The sequence below is a fragment of the Oncorhynchus tshawytscha genome, linkage group LG30 (genome assembly GCF_018296145.1).
Source record: "Oncorhynchus tshawytscha isolate Ot180627B linkage group LG30, Otsh_v2.0, whole genome shotgun sequence".
Taxonomy (NCBI): Eukaryota; Metazoa; Chordata; class Actinopteri; order Salmoniformes; family Salmonidae; genus Oncorhynchus; species Oncorhynchus tshawytscha.
In genome coordinates, this window is record NC_056458.1 from 48,292,689 (window position 1) to 48,298,687 (window position 5,999).

Consider the following 5,999-nt stretch of genomic DNA (forward strand, 5'->3'; position numbering starts at 1 on the left):
CATGTTAACATGTTACATACTAGATAGAGAGAGTTAACATGTAGTTACATACTAGATAGAGAGTTAACATGTAGTTACATACTAGAGAGAGTTAACATGTAGTTACATACTAGATAGAGAGAGTTAACATGTAGTTACATACTAGATAGAGAGTTAACATGTAGTTACATACTAGAGAGTTACATACTAGTTAACATGTAGTTACATACTAGATAGAGAGAGTTAACATGTAGTTACATACTAGATAGAGAGTTAACATGTAGTTACATACTAGAGAGAGATTTAACATGTTACATACTAGATAGATGGAGGAGATGTGTGTTTTCTTTCATCCTTGTACTGTAAGAGCCTACATGCTGATTGAGAACACAGCACATAAACTCTTACTGTTTAAGGCTGAGAGAGAGTAAAGAGGGGAGAAGAGAGGAAAGGAGAGAGAGGGGAGAAGTTCTGCACGCTAACACACACACACACGATAATCCTTCTGTAATCGACAATGGTTGGATTAAAACAGTCATTTTTAAACAGGTGACATGTCAGTGTAGTCAGCATCCCTCTCTCCTACCCTCCATCTACCCCTCCATCCATCCCTCTCCCTCCATCCCCCTCCATCTACCGCTCCATCTACCCCTCCATCTACCCCTCCATCTCCCTCTCCTACCCTCCATCTACCCCTCCATCTACTGCTCCATCTACCCCTCCATCTACCGCTCCATCTACCCCTCCATCTACCCCTCCATCTACCGCTCCATCTACCCCTCCATCTACCCCTCCATCCATCCCTCTTTCCTACCCCTCCATCTACCCCCATCCATCTACCCCTCCATCCATCCCTCTTTCCTACCCCTCCATCTACCCCTCCATCTACCCCTCCATCTACCCCTGCATCTACCCCCATCCATCTACCCCTCCATCTACCCCTCCATCCATCCCTCTTTCCTACCCCTCCATCTACCCCCATCCACCTACCCCTCTATCCATCCCTCTTTCCTACCCTCCATCTACCCCTCCATCTACCCCTGCATCTACCCCTACTCCCATTCATCTCTTCCACTACTCCCATTCATCTCTCCCACTTCACTCCCATTCATCTCTTCCACTCTCCCATCCTTCCTTCCACTCTCCCATCCTTCCTTCCACTCTCCCATTCATCTCTTCCACTCTCCCATCCTTCCTTCCACTACTCCCATTCATCTCTTCCACTCTCCCATCCTTCTTCCACTACTCCCATTCATCTCTTTCACTCTCCCATCCTTCCTTCCACTCTCCCATTCATCTCTCCCACTACTCCCATTCATCTCTTCCACTACCCCATCCTTCCTTCCACTCTCCCATCCTTCCTTCCACTCTCCCATCCTTCCTTCCACTACTCCCATTCATCTCTTCCACTACTCCCATCCTTCCTTCCACTCTCCCATCCTTCCTTCCACTCTCCCATCCTTCCTTCCACTCTCCCATTCATCTCTTCCACTCTCCCATCCTTCCTTCCACTACTCCCATTCATCTCTTCCACTCTCCCATCCTTCTTCCACTCTCCCATTCATCTCTTCCACTACTCCCATTCATCTCTTCCACTACTCCCATCCTTCCTTCCACTCTCCCATCCTTCCTTCCACTCTCCCATCCTTCCTTCCACTCTCCCATCCTTCCTTCCACTCTCCCATCCTTCCTTCCACTACTCCTCCATCCCATCCGGATGATGACTAATACTTACCCCAGTCAGATGTGTCAGAGTCAGACAAGCACCTGTGAGGATGGCCAAACCACAGAGCTGTCTGCCAAGACCCCGGCTGTGGCCCCTCAGCCCAATAACACGGACACCGCCGATGACATCAGACAGCAGTCATGTGACCTGCCCTCCACTTCATACCACTTCCTCCCTCGAGAAAGGAAGAGAGAGGAGAGGGAAAGAGGGCGAGAGGAGGGAGAGTCAGGGAGAGAAAGGAGGGAGAGAGAAAGAAAATTTGCAGAGAATGACAGACAGGGAGAAGTAATGAAGATTTTGGCTTCAACCACAGTACACACTGTCCACATAAACAGGAGAACCATGGAGGGTGGAGGGAGAGAGGGACAGAGAGAGAATAAAGTTAAACACAAACCACACCAATATGGACACAGAGGAACACAACACGCAAGGAATGTTCAATCACACACAGCTGGTGACGTTCAGCATCGAATGAGCACAGTGACCTGATACATGTTCTGAAGTATTCCCCTCACTCCCTCCCTTCCTCCCCCTCTCTCTCCATTCATCACCCTCCCTCTCTCTCTCTCTCCTCCATTCATCACCCTCCCTCCCTCTCTCTCTCTCCCATTCATCACCCTCCCTCTCTCTCTCTCTCTCTCCATTCATCACCCTCCCTCTCTCTCTCTCTCCCTTCATCACCCTCCCTCTCTCTCTCTCCATTCATCACCCCCCCTCTCTCTCTCTCCCTTCATCACCCTCCCTCTCTCTCTCTCCCTTCATCACCCTCCTCTCTCTCTCTCTCCCTTCATCACCCTCCCTCTCTCTCTCTCCATTCATCACCCTCCCCTCTCTCTCTCCCTTCATCACCCCCTCTCTCCATCTCCATCATCACCCTCTCTCTCTCTCTCCATTCATCACCCCCTCTCTCTCTCTCCATTCATCACCCCTCTCTCTCTCATTCATCACCCCCCCTCTCTCTCTCTCCATTCATCACCCTCCCTCTCTCTCTCTCATTCATCATCCCCCTCTCTCTCTCCATTCATCACCCTCTCTCTCTCCATTCATCACCCCTCTCTCTCTTCATCACCCTCTCTCTCTCCTTCATCACCCCCTCTCTCTCTCTCCATTCATCATCCCCCTCTCTCTCCATTCATCACCCTCTCTCTCTCTCTCTCCATTCATCACCCCCTCACTCCCTCCATTCATCACCCCCCCTCTCTCTTCATCACCCCCTCTCTCCCATTCATCACCCTCTCCTCTCTCTCTCCATTCATCACCCTCTCTCTCTCTCCCTTCATCACCCCCTCTCTCTCCATTCATCACCCTCTCTCTCTCCATTCATCACCCCTCTCTCTCCATTCATCACCCCCCTCTCTCTCCATTCATCACCCCCCTCTCTCTCCATTCATCACCCCCTCTCTCTCTCCATTCATCACCCCCCTCACTCCCTCCATTCATCACCCCCCCCTCTCCCTCCATTCATCACCCCCCTCTCTCCATTCATCACCCTCTCTCTCTCCCTCCATTCATCACCCCCTCTCTCTCCATTCATCACCCCCTCACTCCCTCCATTCATCACCCCCTCACTCCCTCCATTCATCACCCCCCTCTCTCTCCATTCATCACCCCCCTCTCTCTCTCCATTCATCACCCCTCTCTCTCCATTCATCATTCCCTTCATCACCCCTCTCTCTCCATTCATCACCCATCTCTCCTTCATCACCCCCTCTCTCTCCATTCATCACCCCCTCTCCTTTATCACCCCCTCTCTCTCTCCATTCATCACCCTCCCTCTCCCTCCATTCATCACCCCTCACTCCCTCCATTCATCACCCCCTCTCTCTCCATTCATCACCCTCCCTCTCTCTCCATTCATCACCCCCCTCTCTCCATTCATCACCCCTCACTCCCTCCATTCATCACCCCCCTCTCTCTTCATTCATCACCCTCCCTCTCTCTTTGTTTGTAAAGAGAACGATGTGTCAGATGATTATGTCACTGCAGGCGGGCAGGCAGGCAGGCAGGCAGGCAGGAATGCAGGCAGGCAGGCGGGCAGGCAGGCAGGCGGGCAGACGGGCAGGCGGGCAGGCAGGCAGGCAGGCAGGTGATGATGGTAGTGATGATGATGGTGAGGATGGTGGTGGTGATGATGATGATGGTGCTGATGATGGTGAGGATGGTGGTGGTGGTGATGGTAGTGATGATGATGATGATGATAATGATGATGATGATGATGGTGCTGATGGTGATGATGATGGTGGTGATGGTGGTGGTGATGATGATGGTGGTGATGATGGTGGTGAAGATGATGATGATGGTAGCAGAGAGCTGTGGAGAAGATGATGAAATATGTTTTAGTTCGGGAGATCAAATCCACACGGAGTCTGATGCAGTCTGGTATTAGTCCCATAGTATTAGTCTGTATTGGTAGCAGTAGTAATATCAGTAGTCTGTATTAGTAGCAGTAGTCTGTATTAGTAGCAGCAGTCTGTATTAGTAGCAATAGTAGTAGCACTAGTCTGTATTAGTAGCAGTAGTAATGGCAGTAGTCTGTATTAGTAGCAGTAGCAGTAGTCTGTATTAGTAGCAGTAGTAGTAGCAGCAGTCTGTATTAGTAGCAGTAGCAGTAGTCTGTATTAGTAGCAATAGTAGTAGCACTAGTCTGTATTAGTAGCAGTAGTAATAGCAGTAGTCTGTATTAGTAGCAATAGTAGTAGCACTAGTCTGTATTAGTAGCAGTAGTAATAGCAGTAGTCTGTATTAGTAGCAGTAGCACTAGTCTGTATTAGTAGCAGTAGTAGTAGTCTGTATTAGTAGCTGTAGCAGTAGTCTGTATTAGTTGCAGTAGTAGTAGCACTAGTCTGTATTAGTAGCAGTAGTAATAGCAGTAGTCTGTATTAGTAGCTGTAGCAGTAGTCTGTATTAGTAGCAGTAGTAGTAGCAGTAGTCTGTAGTAGTAGCAGTAGTAGTAGCACTGGTCTGTATTAGTAGCAGTAGTAGTAGCAGTAGTCTGTATTAGTAGCAGTAGTAGCAGTCTGTATTAGTTGCAGTAGTAGTAGCACTAGTCTGTATTAGTAGCAGTAGTAATAGCAGTAGTCTGTATTAGTAGCTGTAGCAGTAGTAGTAGCACTAGTCTGTATTAGTAGCAGTAGTAGTCTGTATTAGTAGCTGTAGCAGTAGCAGTAGTCTGTATTAGTAGCAGTAGTAGTAGTCTGTATTAGTAGCAGTAGCAGTAGCAGCAGTCTGTATTAGTTGCAGTAGTAGTAGTAGTAGTCTGTATTAATAGCAGTAGTATTAGTAGCAGTAGTCTGTATTAGTAGCAGTAGTAGTAGTCTGTATTAGTAGCAGTATTAGTAGTAGTAGTCTGTATTAATAGCAGTAGTATTAGTAGCAGTAGTCTGTATTAGTAGCAGTAGTAGTAGTAGTAGTCTGTATTAATAGCAGTAGTATTAGTAGCAGTAGTCTGTATTCGTAGCAGTAGTAGTCTGTATTAGTAGCTGTAGCAGTAGCAGTAGTCTGTATTAGTAGCAGTAGTAGTAGTCTGTATTAGTAGCAGTAGCAGTAGCAGCAGTCTGTATTAGTTGCAGTATTAGTAGTAGTAGTCTGTATTAGTAGCAGTATTAGTAGTAGTAGTCTGTATTAATAGCAGTAGTATTAGTAGCAGTAGTCTGTATTAGTAGCAGTAGTAGTAGTCTGTATTAGTAGCAGTAGTAATAGCAGTAGTCTGTAGTAGTAGCAGTAGTAATAGCAGTAGTCTGTAGTAGTAGCAGTAGTAGTAGCAGTAGTAGTAGTAGTCTGTATTAGTAGTAGTAGCAGTAGTAGTAGTCTGTATTAGTAGCAGTAGTAATAGCAGTAGTCTGTAGTAGTAGCAGTAGTAATAGCAGTAGTCTGTAGTAGTAGCGGTAGTAGTAGCAGTAGTAGTAGTAGTCTGTATTAGTAGTAGTAGCAGTAGTAGTAGTCTGTATTAGTAGCAGTAGTAATAGCAGTAGTCTGTAGTAGTAGCAGTAGTAGTAGCAGTAGTCTGTATTAGTAGCAGTAGTAGTAGTAGTAGTCTGTATTAGTAGCAGTAGTAATAGCAGTAGTCTGTAGTAGTAGCAGTTGTAGTAGTAGTAGTCTGTATTAGTAGCAGTAGTAATACCAGTAGTCGGTAGTAGTAGCAGTAGTCTGTAGTAGTAGCTGTAGTAGTAGTCTGTATTAGTAGCAGTAGTCTGTAGTCATAGCAGTAGTAGTAGCACTAGTCTGTATTAGTAGCAGTAGTAGTAGTCTGTATTAGTAGCTGTAGCTGCAGCAGTAGTCTGTATTAGTAGCAATA

General features: G+C 46.9%; 1 pseudogene; it reads left to right on the top strand.

Moving 5' to 3' along the window:
* The first annotated feature begins 1,699 nt into the window (after positions 1 to 1,699).
* The window catches only part of LOC121841373, a 44,235-nt pseudogene continuing 39,935 nt past the window's right edge, over positions 1,700 to 5,999 (top strand).